A 14,981-nucleotide genomic window follows, 5' to 3' on the forward strand; every position below is an offset into this window, starting at 1 on the left:
ATTCTTTTTACCAATTCTGCACAAGTTAACCCTCAGCTTTCCATTCCCTAACCTCATTCTATTTCCTGGTGACCCACATTCAAGTTATTAACTCCAAGAGATTATGCAATATATTATGCAATATATGATCATACAGTATTTGTCCTTTTGTGTCTGACTTACTTCACTCAGCATAATGTTCTCCAGTTTCATCCATGTTGTCACAAACATCACAGATGCCCCTTTTCCTTTCTCTTCTCCTTCTGGGACACCAAGAGCACATATGTTGTGTATTTTGCATTGTCATTCAACTCCCTGAGACTCATTTTAATGTTTTCCATTCTCTTCTATTTCTGTTCTCCTGTCTTTTCCAGTTTGAATGCTCTATCCTTGAAATAATGAATTCTGTCTTTGAACAATTCACCTCTGCTGCTGTGTGCATAATTTTTTACGAATTATTTTTATTTATTTATTTCTCCCCCCTCTCATTTTTTGAACTTGCTTTCTGCTCATCTTTTTTTAGGGGCACCAGGAACCTCCCATGTGGGAGGGAGGCACCTAATTGCTTGAGCCACTTCCGCTCCCTCCTTTCATGTATTTTTAATCTCATCCATCATGTCTGTCATCCCCATTAGCTCTGTTACTGTTCTTTGCAAGCTTTCAAATTGTTCTTTATGGTCATCCAATGTCTTCTTAATATCCTTTATCTCTTTAGTCATATTTTCCTTAAATTATTTGAATTGGGTTAGTAGATTCATGGGATAATCATTGATTAGTTGCTTTAAATCCTGTATCTTGTCAGGATATTTGGTTTGTTCCTTTGGCTGGGCCTGTCCTCCTATTTCCTAGTGTGGCTTGTAATTTCTTGCTGATGTTTAAGCACCTGAATATTTTGCTGAATTTACTCTGACGGTCAATTTCTCTTGCTTGCCTAGTGGTTTTTTATTGTTACTTCAACTTATTCAGAGTCTTTAAAACTATTCAGCTTAAGTTATCAAAATTGGGCCGGGGAATTCCTAGTGGGGTGCAGATTTTCCCCCAGGAGTTCAGGTTAAGAGAGACCTAAAAGTAGTTTTCTTGTTGCAGTTTCCCAGGCAGTCAGCAGATGGCGATAGTTGGCATACCTTTCCACGGAGGTGTTTTCTTTTCAACCTTGGCTTGCCCCTGTTTCTGGTCTGGCCAGAGCCAAGAATCCAAGAAGGCTCTGCTGGCCACATTCACTGAAGAGAAACCACTCTCCTCCTTCTGCCACACCCTCCTTTCCCAGGGAGGAAGACGTCTGTTCCCCTTTCAGTTGGCTGCAGGGAGCCACAGATTTTACCAGGCTGCACACCTTGGAGGTTGGGGATGGGTGCCCTTCCACCTGCCATGGGCGTTTAGGGGCTCATAGTTGTCATTTTGGTTGCTTTGTCTCTCTGTCCTTCATCTTTCTGGGGGTTGTGCAGCACTGTTCTTGTCTGCTGACCCCTAAGCAGTTCCCTTGGACAGCCTTGGCTCTTTCTCCATTGTTTCTGTGAGAGACCTGAGTCCTGCTTGCCTACTCCAATGTCATCTTTCTGGAATTCTGCCTCTATTTTTTAAAAAGGTTTATTTTATTTATTTATTTCTCTCCCCTGCCCCCCATTGTTTTTGTGCTCACTGTCTGTTCTCTATGTCTGTTTATTTTGTGCTCTTCTTTTAGGAGGCACTGGGAACCACACCCAGGACCTCCCATGTGGTAGGCAGGTGCCCAATGTCTCGAGCCACTTCTGCTCCCAATTATTGTGTGTCTCATTGTGTTTCCTCATGGTTATTCTTAGTCGTGTCAGCCTGTTGTGGCAGCCTGTCACATCAGCTCACTATCTTGCCCATCTTCTTTTGGAGGCACTGGGAACCAAACCCAGGACCTCCCACGTGGTAGGCGAGTGCCCAACTGAGCCACATCTACTTCCATATTGTATTTTTAATCTCACTTATTGTGTCTTTCATTCCCATAAGCTGTTATTTTTCTATCCAGTGTTTCCAATTTTTCTTTTTGCTCACCCAGTGTCTTCTTTTTTATTTTTAGATTTATTTTATTTCCCCCCTCCCATTGTCTGCTTTCTTGTGTCCACTCACTGTGTGTTCTTCTGTGTCTGCTTGTATTCTTGTCAGTGGCACCAGGAATCTGTGTCTCTTTTTGTTGCATCATCTTGCTGCATCAGCTCTCCATGTGTGCGCTGCCACTCCTGGGCAGGCTGCACTTTGTTTGCGTGGGGAGGCTCTCCTTGTGGGGTGCACTCCTTGTATGTGGGGCTCCCCTATGTGGGGGACACCCCTGCATGGCACGGCACTCCTTGTGTGTGACAGCACTGCACGTGGGCCAGCGCACCACACGGGTCAGGAGGTCCTGGGTTCGAACCCTGGACCTCCTATATGGTAGGCAGATGCTCTATCAGTTGAGCCACATCTGCTTCCCAGTGTCTTCTTAATGTCTTTTATTTCTTTAGCTATATTGTCCTTCAACTCCATGATTTGATTTAGGGGATTTGTATGAACCTCATTGATTAGTTGTTTCAAGTCCTGTATCTCATCTGGAGATGTGAGTTGTTCCTTTGCTTGAGTCATATCTTCCTTTTTCTTGGTGTGGGTTGTAATTTTTTGCTGATGTCTAGGTATCTGATTATGATGCTGAGTTTACTCTCATTTTCAGTTTCTCTTGCCTATGGATTTGCTGTTAAGTAGCTGTGTGCTACCACTGTTCTTTGATACTTGGTTCAACCTGTTCTAGCTATTTAGGACTGCCCGTGTTTCACTGCGGAAACCAGGGCTAAGGACCCAGTAATGCGATGCAGGCCGGTTTCCAAGGGCCTTGGAGAGGGGGACGGTAAGTCACCTGCTTGCCTCTTTTATTATTATTCCTTCTTTCTGTGCACTCTTCTGGTCTGCCAGAAGATGGCATGGTTTGAAAGACCACTCAGGTCAGACCCCAGATGCTGAGGGGATGCGTTCATTTAAATCCACTCTGGGGGCAGTGCAGAAACAGTGTCCTCGGGGTGGGCCAAATCTCTAAAGCAAACTTTCCCAGAAGCTGTTTTCCTCCCTTGGCCAGCCTCACCCTCCCTCCCTCTGTGTCCTCAGCAACCAGCCCAAGGCAGTAGGGAAGGCGTTTGAGAAGGCAAGTTTATCTTTAGCTCCCTGCTGGCTCTCAGGGCCAACGATGTCAGGGCCCCATGGCCCTGGAAGTGTGTCACCCCTCCAATGCAGCAGACCAAGTTCACTGGCCAAAACCTAACCTTACCGTAGGCTGTGGCCTCCCCCTGCCCCATCTTGAGGAAGAGGACCCCTGTGACCTCCTCAGTCCGCAGTCACCCACCAGAGGCCGGAAGACCCACGTCTGTTTGCTCCGAAGGTGGGGGGATGCGCACCAGCAGCCGCTGCTGCTGCAGCTTTACTCATGCGATCACCCCAGCCAGCCGAGACTTCTTTCCTTTGACCTCTGTCTTCTGGGTGCTGTCTAACCTTCCCTGGTGCCCTGAGCCCCAGAACAGCTCTCCAGCCTCCAGTCTTCACCTGTCCTCTAGTTATTTTTCTGGGAGAGAAGTGATCCCTCTGCCTCTCTAATCCCCCCTCTTCCTGGAAGTTCCAGTCATGCTCCATCCCCCCATTCTGTCAATCTCTGACTTTTTTTACTGGAGATTTAATCTGTTTACATTTAAAGTCACTACTGCTAATACAGGAATTTTTGTCTGCCATTTTGCTGTTTAGTCTTTGTAAGTCTTACACCTTTCTTGTCCCTCAATTCTTCTGTTAATTCCTACTTTCATATTTATTTGATTTTTTTGTTCATACTATGTTGAGTCCCTTTTCCTTTCTATCTGGATATATTTTTCATATATTTTCCTTGTGGTTACATGAGGTTAAAATTTAACATCCTAAATATATAACAATCATTTGATTTGATACCAACTTGAATTCAATAGCATACACACTGTTCATATACCCTTCCATCCCCTCACCTTTTTTTGTAGTTGTTACAAATTGTATCTCTATATAGCATATGTCCACAACCATCGGTATATCGTTTATGCATTTGCATTTAGCACCTACACGTGTAGGAAGCATATACAATTAACTACCCAAATGGTTATTGTAGCAAATTGATATTACTGATGAATTCCAAAAAGAAATATTGGATTATGTTTGTAAACGGGTCTTTTCCTCTGGGCATATTAGAGTGTGTTGGATTCAAAGGTTTTACTTTTATTTGATTAAATTATGATTAGGGCTTTGATTGGGCCATGTCCGTAGGCCACGCTGTGGGCCCTTTGGTGGGTGGGGACTCACAGATAAAAGATGAGGCAAAAGAAGAGAGTTGTAGTTTTGATGTTTGAGTTTTTGATGTTGGAGTCTTGAGCTTGAGCCCCGGGACATAAGCACACAGAGGAGCTTGGTTGTGAGGAAAGAGAAGCCAACCCTGGGAAGAGTGGAATTCTGAGCTCAGAGAGAAGTAAGCACTGTGAAAAGAGGTGCCCTGAGCCCAGGGAGAAGCAAACCCTGTGAAAGAGGTACCCTGAGCCTGGAGAGAAGCAAGCCCGGGAAGAGAGGAACCCAGGAAGCCTGAACCCTGGCAGACACCAGCAGCCATCTTGCTCCAACACATGGCCCAAGATTTTGGTGAGGGAATTTATGCTTTATGGCCTGGTGACTGTAAGCTTCCACCCCAATACCCTTTATAAAAACAAACCAATTTCTGGCATTTTGCATCAGCACCCCTTTGGCTGACTAACACAGTTACCTTTACTGGAGGTCTTTATTTCTTCATGCCACTTTGAACCACCGTCTAATGCCCTTTCCTTTCAATATGAATTCCCTTTAGCATTGCTTGTAGGGTAGGTCTAATGGTGATGAACTCTCTCAGCTTTTGTTCATCTGGGAATATCTTAACTCCCCCACATTTTTAAAAGAAAGTCTCACTGAGAGAGACTTCCAGTCCCTTTCAACCAATTTTTGGTTGGCAATTGTTTGCTTTCAGGATTTGTAGTGTTTCAACCCACTGCCATTCTGCCTCCATGGTTTCCGATGAGAACTTGTCAATCTAATTAGGACTCCCTTGTACATAACACATTGCTTTTCTCGTGCAGCTTTCAGAAATCTCATCTTGTTCTTTGCATTTGACTTTTTGAGCAATATGTGATGGGGCATATTTTTCTCCAAGTTTATCCTATTTGGTGCTCTTTAGGCTTCTGGAATATGCATATTCATCTTTTGCTAAGTTTGAGAAGCTTTCTGTCATTATTGTTTTGAATATTCTTTCTTCCCCTTTCCCTGTTTCTTCAACTTCTGAGACTCCCATTATATATATATATTCATGTGCTTAATGATGTCTCAGAGGTATCTTAGTCTGTCTTTGCTTTTTATAATTTCTTTCTCTTTTGCTCCACAGACTTACCCATTTCAAAGGTTCAGTCTTCGAGTTTGCTGAGTCTTCTGCCTGTCCCAATCTGCTGTTGAAACCTGACTGGGAATATTTCGTTTCAGTCATTGTTGTTTTCCATTGTAGTAGTTCTGTTTGGTTCCTTTTTAAAATGTCTATCTCGTTACTGAGATTCTCCTATTGTTCATTGTTTTCCTGATACATTTTTGTTCTTTTTCTGTATTTTCCTTCCTTGACTTGAGCATATCGAAGATCATTTTTTAAAAATCTTTGTCCAAATGTCCACAGTCTTGTCTTCTTCACTGATGTTTTCTGAATTTTTATAGTCTTCCTTTGAATGGACCATCCTTTCTTATTTCTTTTTCTTGTAATCTTTTGTTGCACACTGTGCATTTTTCCTGTTTCCCCCCACAAAACTAAAATGAATGATTCAGTGAATTATCACAAAGCAAACGCCCATGTAACCAACACCAGTTTCAAGCAAGGGAAGACTGCTAGCATTCTCAGGGCTGGGAATCCCAGATTCCACGCATGCTTGCTCCACAAACCCACGACTTCCCCAATCGAGAAATACGTTTTTTTAAAAAAGTTAACCAGCATCCTGAACTTCATAGTAATAATTTCATGCTTTTCTTTATAATTTTAACACATAATAATGAGTTCCTAAACATATAGTTGAGTTTTTGCCTGTTTTTGAACTTTATAAATGGAATAATACACTGCACATTTTTAAATGTTAACTCTGGAATTTGTTTCCTGAGATGTCTGTTTCTTGAGTTCATAACCAGCTGGTGATAAGACAGAGATTATCTTGAATGTCAGCCTCCTGACAGGAATGTCCCTCCAAAGTGAATGCCAAGTGCAAGACAGAATAGGAAAATAAAAAGGAAGGAAAGAGAGAGTGAGAGAGAGGGGGAGAAAAGAAAAAAATTCTAACAAACAAACAAAACACACCGAATAAAACAAAATCAAGGGGGAAAATATGAAGTGTCCTGTCTCTCCAAGTCTCTTGTTATATGCTGGTAGGAAGCCAGAAGCTGCAGCTTTTAAGACCAAAATCTGGGCCACATCCCTGCTCATCTGTCAGGGCTCCAGCAGACAAAAAATTAAATCAAGGAAGATTAAAAAAAGGTACCAAAAAAAAAAAAGGAAAAGAAAGAAAGAAAAGTGAAGAGTACACTGGCTTTTTTGTGCCTGTAGATGCTGACATAAGGCCGGAAGACTGCTTCTGTGGGAAACCAAGGCTGGCATCTGAACTGGGCCTTCAGGGATCAGCCAGACCAAACAAGAAAGAGAGAGGAGAAACCCAGCCAATGACAAAGTGCACTGGGTTCTTAAGTCTTGGTAAATGCTGGTGTTGGGGCAGGTTAGCTAAGGGAAATGGAAGACTTGGGTCACAGCTGAAGACCCGGCAGACAACATGGCCGACAGACAACATGGCTGACAGACAGCATGGCTGTGAGACCCCACCTGGAAACTTCCTGAGGGGAAGGCTGCTGGAAAGATCCCTCGAGACCCTGGCTACGAGATCCCTTTTGGAACTCTTTCCAGGGTCAAGGAGAAGCCCCAGATAACCCCGAACAGTCGTCCTCACTGGGCCCCTGAGAGCTAGCAGGCAGGGATCACAAAGCAATCAATCAAAACAGCAAACAGTTGGGGCCCCTCCCCAACATTATGAAGGGGGAGAAAGAAAGGTCTTAAAAGGCCTAACCTGGGACCCCATACACCCTTCTCACTCTGCACCATGCCCACAGCCCATGTCCAGGACTGTCTACTCTTCTCTTGTTCTGTTTTGTTTTGTTTTTGAGTAAAAAGGCTATTTGCTCTTTTTAAGTTTATATCCGGATTGCAGACATTATTTCCCCTTCCCCATGTTTTCAGATTTTCCTGTATTCTCCCATTCAATCTTGACTGCCACAACCAGACAAACAGTGTGAGGACCTATTTCTTACATCCACAGTGGAAACCTTAACAGCAGCCATTAACTGCTCCAGGTCTGTCAGAGATGCATTCTTGTTTCTCAATAAACTCCTTACTCCCTTGTCTACTCTATGGTGTGCCCTTGAATTCTTTTAAGCGACGTAAACCAAGAACCTAGAAGCCCAGAACCCAGAGTCTTCTGCCAACAGTGTGAGGCAAGAAACCTGTTGGAGAGAAGGTGGCGCTCCCTGGGATGTGGAGACTGATGATTGCAGGCAGAAAGTTTATTGGGAAGCTCTCCCAATGGAGAGGGTCTGAAGAATAGACTTCAGCCCGCCCCTGGAAAGGGGGGTTTTGAATTTATACAGTACATTACTAGGTGGGGAAATGATAGCTGGTGCGAGGGGGTCGAGGGTTTGAGTGAGGTGAGGGGCCAATAGGAAGCCCTAGAGGTGAACATTTTCCCTGTACGGCTAGAGGGAAGTGGGTTAAGGAGTTATGTTTTCTTGGAATGCTGGAGGAGCAGGTGGTGCTTTGATCAGGATGGGGTGAAGGTCTCTATCTCCCTTTACTCCCGTCTCCACCTGTTCTTTGTTCAACCTATGGGGAAGTGCCGTGCTTTCAGACATGTATGCTCTGGAGTGGGGAGCTTGTCTTTCCTCAATGCATGTCAGGGGGAACCGAGTCACAGCTTGTTAATGTTTGCAAACCTAGTGAGGAGGAAACCACTAACAAAACCTGTTGCTGCAAACAGGGCTGAAATCAAGGCCAGTGCTCTCAGGGATCTGCCAGACCAGGGAATGTCCACACACAGAAGGAGAGAAAAACAACACTAGCTTTTATGCTCAGCTGGCTGTGGCAGGAGGCTGGGAGCCCTGCTGCCCAGAGGGTCAAAACTGAGGCCAACTGGATCCCCTCATGGCTACCACAGACCAACCTCAATTCTCAACCTCAACTTTTAGAAGCAGTCATTTTCTCTCCCAGCCCTGGCCGGAGCCAGATTCTGGAGCCTGCTTCCTCCTTTCTGCAGCAATAGCTGTTTCTGCAGCTGCTGCAGGGCTGAGCAATGGCAGCTGGTCCCTGGCTCTTTTTGTGCTTTCTCATACAGAAGCAGAACTCTCAGCAGCCTCTCACGTACTCCAGCACTCCTACAGTTGTTCTAAAAGTCCATTCTGGTTCCAGGGTTTCCGCCTAGTTAATTCCAGTCTCTTTCTATCTTTCATTTTTCTAGTGGAGGAGGCCATCTGTAAAACTTCCTACTCGGCCATTTTGTGCCCATTTCAATCAAGCCATGTAGACCCCAGGGTCAGGAAGGTGGCTGGAGCATAGCTGGACATGGTAAGATGGAAGAAAGGATGAAATTGGCTGTGTTGATGATGTGAACAGGTCAGGAGGAGTCGGGGAGAGGGAAAGTTTTTTAATGATGAAAGTTATGCTCAATGTGGAGCATAACCAAGTAGCCCAGGGTGAAGTATATTTCCAGAAAAATTCCGAGGGCACATTTCCAGATTAACTGCTCAGGGCATCTTTATTTTCCCAGTTTACGGATGCCCCAGTGAATTTCAAGCAGCCTTCCTACATTTGGAGAATTCCCATTTTATTTGTACTGCCCATGCATGGCACAAACCAGACCTCAACATCTTGGCTTGGGCACAGACATGTACCTTAGGATCAGCCCAGGAGATGCGCTCGACAGAGATCAAAAAGAGCAGCGGCGAATCCACTTTCTGGCTTGGTTGAAGGTAGAGGCGTTGCGCTTGCAGGGCAGCAGTAGAAGCCTTGCCTATATTGTTGTCCAGGGCCAGGTGTCACTGGGTTGAACAGCAATGGCGCCCCCTAGGGGCGGCCGCAGTGGGGGTTCCCACGCAGCCTGGTGGTTGGCTGCGTCTCCTCCAAACTTCTCATTCTGTGAGCTTCCTAAGAATCTTTTATAATCTCCGCCCTTTTCCTTCCCCTCAAATGACCCTTGATGAAAACGCCATCCAGGGTAAATTCACTGAATTCTAATAGGAAAATTGTACCTGTTGCCTTAATTTAGTGAAGGAGATAGGTTTTAAAAAGAGTGCCAAGAGAACAAGGATTCTCCTTGAAGGAATAGAAGATACAGGATAGAATGAACTCATCAGGTGTTTTATCGTTAAAAAAAATATTCTAGCTGTGTCCATCAAAAAACATGAGAAACAATGACCAGTTCAACCGTTGTGAATCCTCCTTAAGCCTGCCTCATGGTCTTGAATGACCATTTCTCACAAAAAGACGCTAGAAGGTCTTGGAGAAGTGGCTGATTACAGGCCTGGGAAGGAAGTGTATGAGATAAACCTGGAACATCTTATCAGAAAGCAAAGAAATCATTAAAGATGATAGATGGTCAAGATGGGACAAATGACACAGAGCCAACGTGAAGAAACTCCCACTGGCCAAAGATGGGATAATTTGAACACCAGTAAGGATAAACGTGGGAAGCAGATGTGGCTCAGTGGTTGAGCACTGGCTTTCCACATAGGAGGTCCCTGTTTCATTCCCCAGCCCCGGTGCCTCAAAAAAAAGGGATAGGAAAGTGGCTCAAGCAATCGGGCTCCCTTCTACCACATAGGACATCCAGGGTTCGATACCCAGGGCCTCCTGATGAAGGCAAGCTGGCCCACGTAGAGTGCTGCCCCACGCAGGAGTGCTGGCCAACGTGGAGCGCTGACACAGCAACATGATGTAACAAAAAGAGACACAGAGGAGAGACAATAATAAGAGTTTTAGCAAAAACAGGGAGCTGAGGTGGCGCAAGAGAATGATCGCCTCTCTCCCGCTCCAGAAGATCCCAAGGTTGGTTCCTGGAGCCGCCTAATGAGAAGACAAGCAGACACAGAAGAACACACAGCGAATGGACACAGAGAGCAGACAGTGGAGGGAGGGGGAATAAATAAATAAATAAAAATAAATAAATAAATCTTTACCACAAAAGGGGATAAACTTGTAACAAGCTCAATCTTATAAAATACATCTAAGTCCAAGAGTTTTTAATAATACGAAAACAGACAAACAAAAAACAATTGCCCCCACCTGGAGAAAGCTGGGAAATTAACATTTTTGAAAACTGCTAAATGTAGGAATGCCTTAGGCATTTATCCTTCATTTCCTGCACAAAGGGTACCATGGAGTAACCAATGAGATGAGGAGAAATTTCTCTCTAAAGAGTTCCAACAAGTACAGAAAGGAATGGAAAATGGAAATATTACTGTTTGCACCTCCGGTTGAATTTAGGATCCAAGCATGGAGCTGGCAACAGAAAAGAAGACAAGCAGGCAGATACCATGTGGGGAACAAAGCACCCACCAAGTAAACTTCTTTAAACGGTCAAACGTCCCTCTTTAGAGACAACCTAATTTGCAGGAAAGGCAGAGAACAAGGGAACCGACTAAATCAACTTCACTATGAGAAGCCCATGAGCAAAGTCCTGACTGGGGGAGCTCTGTAAAACAAAGATCTGGTTTCTTCAGTAAATAAATTGCAAAGGGTGGGGGTGGGGGCGGGGGTGATGTGGGAACCTACGTATTAAAAGAGACCTAACAACATATTTAAAACAAACCAAAGCAAAAACAAGCAAACAAAAATCCATGCCAAAGCTACCGTATGTTTAGATCATCCATTCAGGCCTGGATGTAAAACTGGATAAAGGAAAACAAGGGAACAATCACCACAGAGGTGAGTCCAGTGGTTTGTCTTAGTAGACGGGCTTGTTTAGGACGTGGCACATGGAAGATATTTTTTCTGGGGGAGGGGGTATATTGACAAGATTATACTTCCTCTCATGAGTGGTGATTACAAGGTGTTGCTTTATAATAATGCATTAGGCTTTCCATGTATTTTGTGCTCTTTTCTATATTTGTATGGTATTAAATAATAAAAATAATTTAAATAAGAACAGGAAAGCAGAAATCGTTTACCTAAGCTTTTCACTTAAACATTTATTCTTTTAATAATTTAATATGTATTTATTGTGTGTGTTGGGGAAACAGATACTGGTCCTTGTCTGGAGAGTTTGTAACCTCATGGGGGAAGACAGGTGTGAAAGAATCACACAAACATAACTCTAAGTTCCAAGTACGATGAGGGAATGGTAAAGGCGGTGACAAAAAGATGACAAAGGAGGCTGAGTCAGCCTGAGGCCGGGAGCCACTGGCCATGGGACAGATCCCGAGAGCACCCTCGGCCCTGGAGATGCTCACAGAGAAACTTCTCTTCAGGAGTTTCACCTGTCCCTCCACCTCCTCACCTCCTCCCCTTTCTTCAGTCCTCCCTATTCTAGTTTCTGTCACTAGCGCTGCCTTTGTCAAAGTCACCAGTGATGTCCACGTTAGAGCCAGTGGGCCCTTCCTTGTCCTCACGTGCCTTGACCTCCAGCGGCCTTCAGTGCGTGGCTGTTGGTTGGTTTAAGAGTCACCTCTCTTGGCTTCTGGGAAGCACGCTCTCTTGGTTGTCCTTCCGTCTTACGAGCTATCTGACCTTCCTTGGTCTCCTTTGCTGCTCCTCCTCCACCAGGTGAACTCTAGGTATTGGTACTCTCAAGTATTCTTTTTTTTTTAAAGATTTATTTATTTATTTCTCTCCCCTTCTCCCCCCGCACCCCGGTTGTCTGTTCTCTGTGTCTATTTGCTGCATCTTCTTTGTTCGCTTCTGTTGTTGTCAGCGACATGGGAATCTGTGTTTCTTTTCGTTGCATCATCTTGCTGTGTCAGCTCTCCATGTGGGCGGCGCCATTCCTGGGCAGGCTGCACTTTCTTCCGCACTGGGCGGCTCTCCTTACGGGGCGCACTCCTTGTGCGTGGGGCTCCTTTACGCAGGGGACACCCCTGTGTGGCAGCGCACTCCTTGTGCGCATCAGCACTGCGCATGGGCCAGCTCCACACGGGTCAAGGAGGCCCGGGGTTTGAACTGCAGACCTCCCATGTGGTAGACGGATGCCCTAACCACTGGGCCAAGTCTGCTTCCCTGCACTTGCTTCTCAGTAGCTTTCATCCGCTGTCATGGCTTGACAGATCATTTATGTGCCGTGACTTTGAAAATTAAGTCTCCAGCTGAACCTCTTTTATAAACCGTCTGACATCTCCACGTGGATGTTCAAGGAGACCTCACATTTAACTCACGCCCAAACCAAACCCTCCTTTCTCGCATATCAAATCCACTCTCCTTCCCCTTTAGCATTTCCCATCTCAGCAGAGCAGCGCCGTCATCCACCCAGGTGCCTAGACCAGAAAGCTGGAAGTCATCCAGGTTTCCTCTTTCTTCACTCAACTACGGCTACCAGGACCTCTCTAGTCTAACTCCAAAATCTATCTACGGCACCCACATCTCACCAGCTCCCTGCCATCGACCTCTCTGAGCTCTTGCCTGAACTACCAACAGCCTCCTACATAATCTCCCTGTTTCTTCTTTTGCCCCACTGCAATCATTTCTCTTCCCCGCAGCCAACCGTACCTTTTCAGAATCATGAATTAGATCTTGTCACTTTGCTGTCTCAGCTGCATCAAAGCTGTGCAGTGCCCTTCTCAGCACTTTAAGTCTGGCCTAACTGCAATCTCCTCTGGCCCCCTGCCTTCCCATGGCACCGACTGCCGTTTTTTTCCCCCTCCCAAATGCAAACTCCTTCCTTGTCTCAGAACCCTCAGCCCTGCCCTTCTCTCTCCTGGAATGTCTTTCTCCAAGCTCTTCTTCTGTTTTCCCTGAGCAATTAGGAGAGGCCTGAGATGGGCTGGAGGCGTAGGCACGGGTGATAGACATGCCCTGCCTCAGTGAGGACATGCTCTTCAAGGAGGACCTCCCTGTCCCAGCAGCTGGGAGTGTCATCCATGGACAGCCTTCGGCTCCTTCAGGAATATCCCAGCTGTGGAGAGTCACCTCGCCCAAGTCGTGCTCTTCCTGGGGTAGCCCTCATCCAATGACTGAAGGAAATTGGGTGTGAAGGCCTGGCCCATTTCAGTTCAACAGGACCCAGCTCAGACAGGCATTTTAGCTCCAGAGCTTCTCGTGGGCTTTGGGCAAGGCCATCATCAGGCACCACTGCAGTACAGCCTCTCTCCCTGCCTGTTCCTGCTTCCTCCCTTCCCTTCCACAGGTCAAGGGCTCACCCTAATAACTCTTCCTGGAGATCCGACAGGTGGCAGAATCAGGGTGCTCCTGAGGACTCTGGAGAGAGCTGGACACTCTAGGTGGGGCAGACAACCCCAGGAAATCTGCCTCACGTCATAGGCCTGTCCTTGGAATGTATGATAATCCGTGTCCCCTATGTATCAGAGGTAGACTCATTTCTAATTTTCCTGTACATGGTTCTTCTGTCCCTTTTATTTGAATCTATATTTAGCACTATACCTGGTAAATATAGGTCCCAGAGCCTTATATTTTCTGGCTGTTCATGTGCCATTAAGCCCTGAATCTCAGCAGAGTTGCAGCCAACATCTACTCTCCAGTTCATCAGACTCACCCTCCTAACAAAAGAAGGTTGATGGACAACACCCGTCCCCCAAAACCAGAGAATATCCACAACTGTACGCAAGGCAGTTCCATCCATTTGCTCTGGGGATCTAAGCCCCCTCAGTCGGAGGCAAAGTCGGTGTCACCACCCCAGTATCCTCAAGACTGAGGAATAAACACACATGGGGGGAATGCAACTATGGACCACAGCAGACTTCTTATTATTCTAGTAATAGAAGCTCTTGTAACATTGATGTAAAGACAGTGGCCATCAGAGGTTCTGAGGGGAGGGAGAAGGAAGAACAGGTGTAACATGGGGCATTTGGGGGACACTGATCTTGTTCTGCATGATATTGCAATGATGGCTACAGGCCATTATACATTTTCTCAAAGCCTGTAAAAATGTGCAGTGCAAAGTGTAAACCATCATGTAAACTATAGTCCATGGTTAGTAGCACTGCTTCGACATGTGTTCATCCATGGTAAACATGTACCACACCAATGAAAGATGTTGTTAATGGGGGAAAGTGTGGGAGGGGGAGAAGGTGGAGTATAGGGGAATCCCCTATATTTTCGATATAACTTTTATGTAATCTAGAACTTCTTCGGAAAAAAAGAAAAAGAATTAAAACAACAAAAGCGTGAGCTTTCCAAGTCACAGGGCAAGGGGAAGGGAGCGTGGGGACTCGGGCATGGCCTCCACTTGCTGCCACCTGCAGGGGCGCATCTCCTTCCGCTGGGCACGGTGCTGGTCATCTCGGCTCACAGGGGAGGCAGGTGCGACCCCAGCCTGCTTCCGGAAGGCAGAGGGCTAGAAACGTTTCGTGACCATGTGATCCAGGACGCAGAGATGAGCACAACAAAGACGGGCTTTGCCGTGGGTGAGCAGCTTCAGGACAGAAGTTGTCTGACTGAGAAGAGGTCCAATGAGGAGTGCGCGGGGCACTTGGTGGCGTGGCAGAAGCCACGTTAAGGAGGTTGGGTTTTATCCGGGAGATGCTGGTTTCAGAGAGTCAGCCTGGCTGCTCTGTGTGGGGGAAATCAGAGGGTGGCAAAGGCACCTGGAGATGGGTTTGCTTCTTACCCACAGCCAGGGAAGGGTGGCAAGGCCTTGAACAGGAGTCTTTCCCACGGGAAGGGAAGAAAGGCTCTGTGTATCGGCTCCTGGGGGAAAGACTTGACCAGATTTGGAACTAACAGGATAGGGAGTGTAACGGGAGCGGAG

The 14,981-nt window shown here is 46.0% G+C and overlaps 1 non-coding gene across 1 annotated transcript; it reads right to left on the bottom strand.

The window, feature by feature from the left end:
• Nucleotides 1-7,259: 7,259 nt before the first annotated feature.
• On the bottom strand, nucleotides 7,260-7,385 carry LOC111762917 (small nucleolar RNA SNORA31). The gene has a single exon (XR_002795911.1). It is a non-coding gene; the product is annotated as a small nucleolar RNA SNORA31 (small nucleolar RNA).
• Between the last annotated feature and the right edge of the window lie 7,596 nt (nucleotides 7,386-14,981).

Source organism: Dasypus novemcinctus, chromosome 27 (genome assembly GCF_030445035.2).
Source record: "Dasypus novemcinctus isolate mDasNov1 chromosome 27, mDasNov1.1.hap2, whole genome shotgun sequence".
Classification (NCBI taxonomy): domain Eukaryota; kingdom Metazoa; phylum Chordata; class Mammalia; order Cingulata; family Dasypodidae; genus Dasypus; species Dasypus novemcinctus.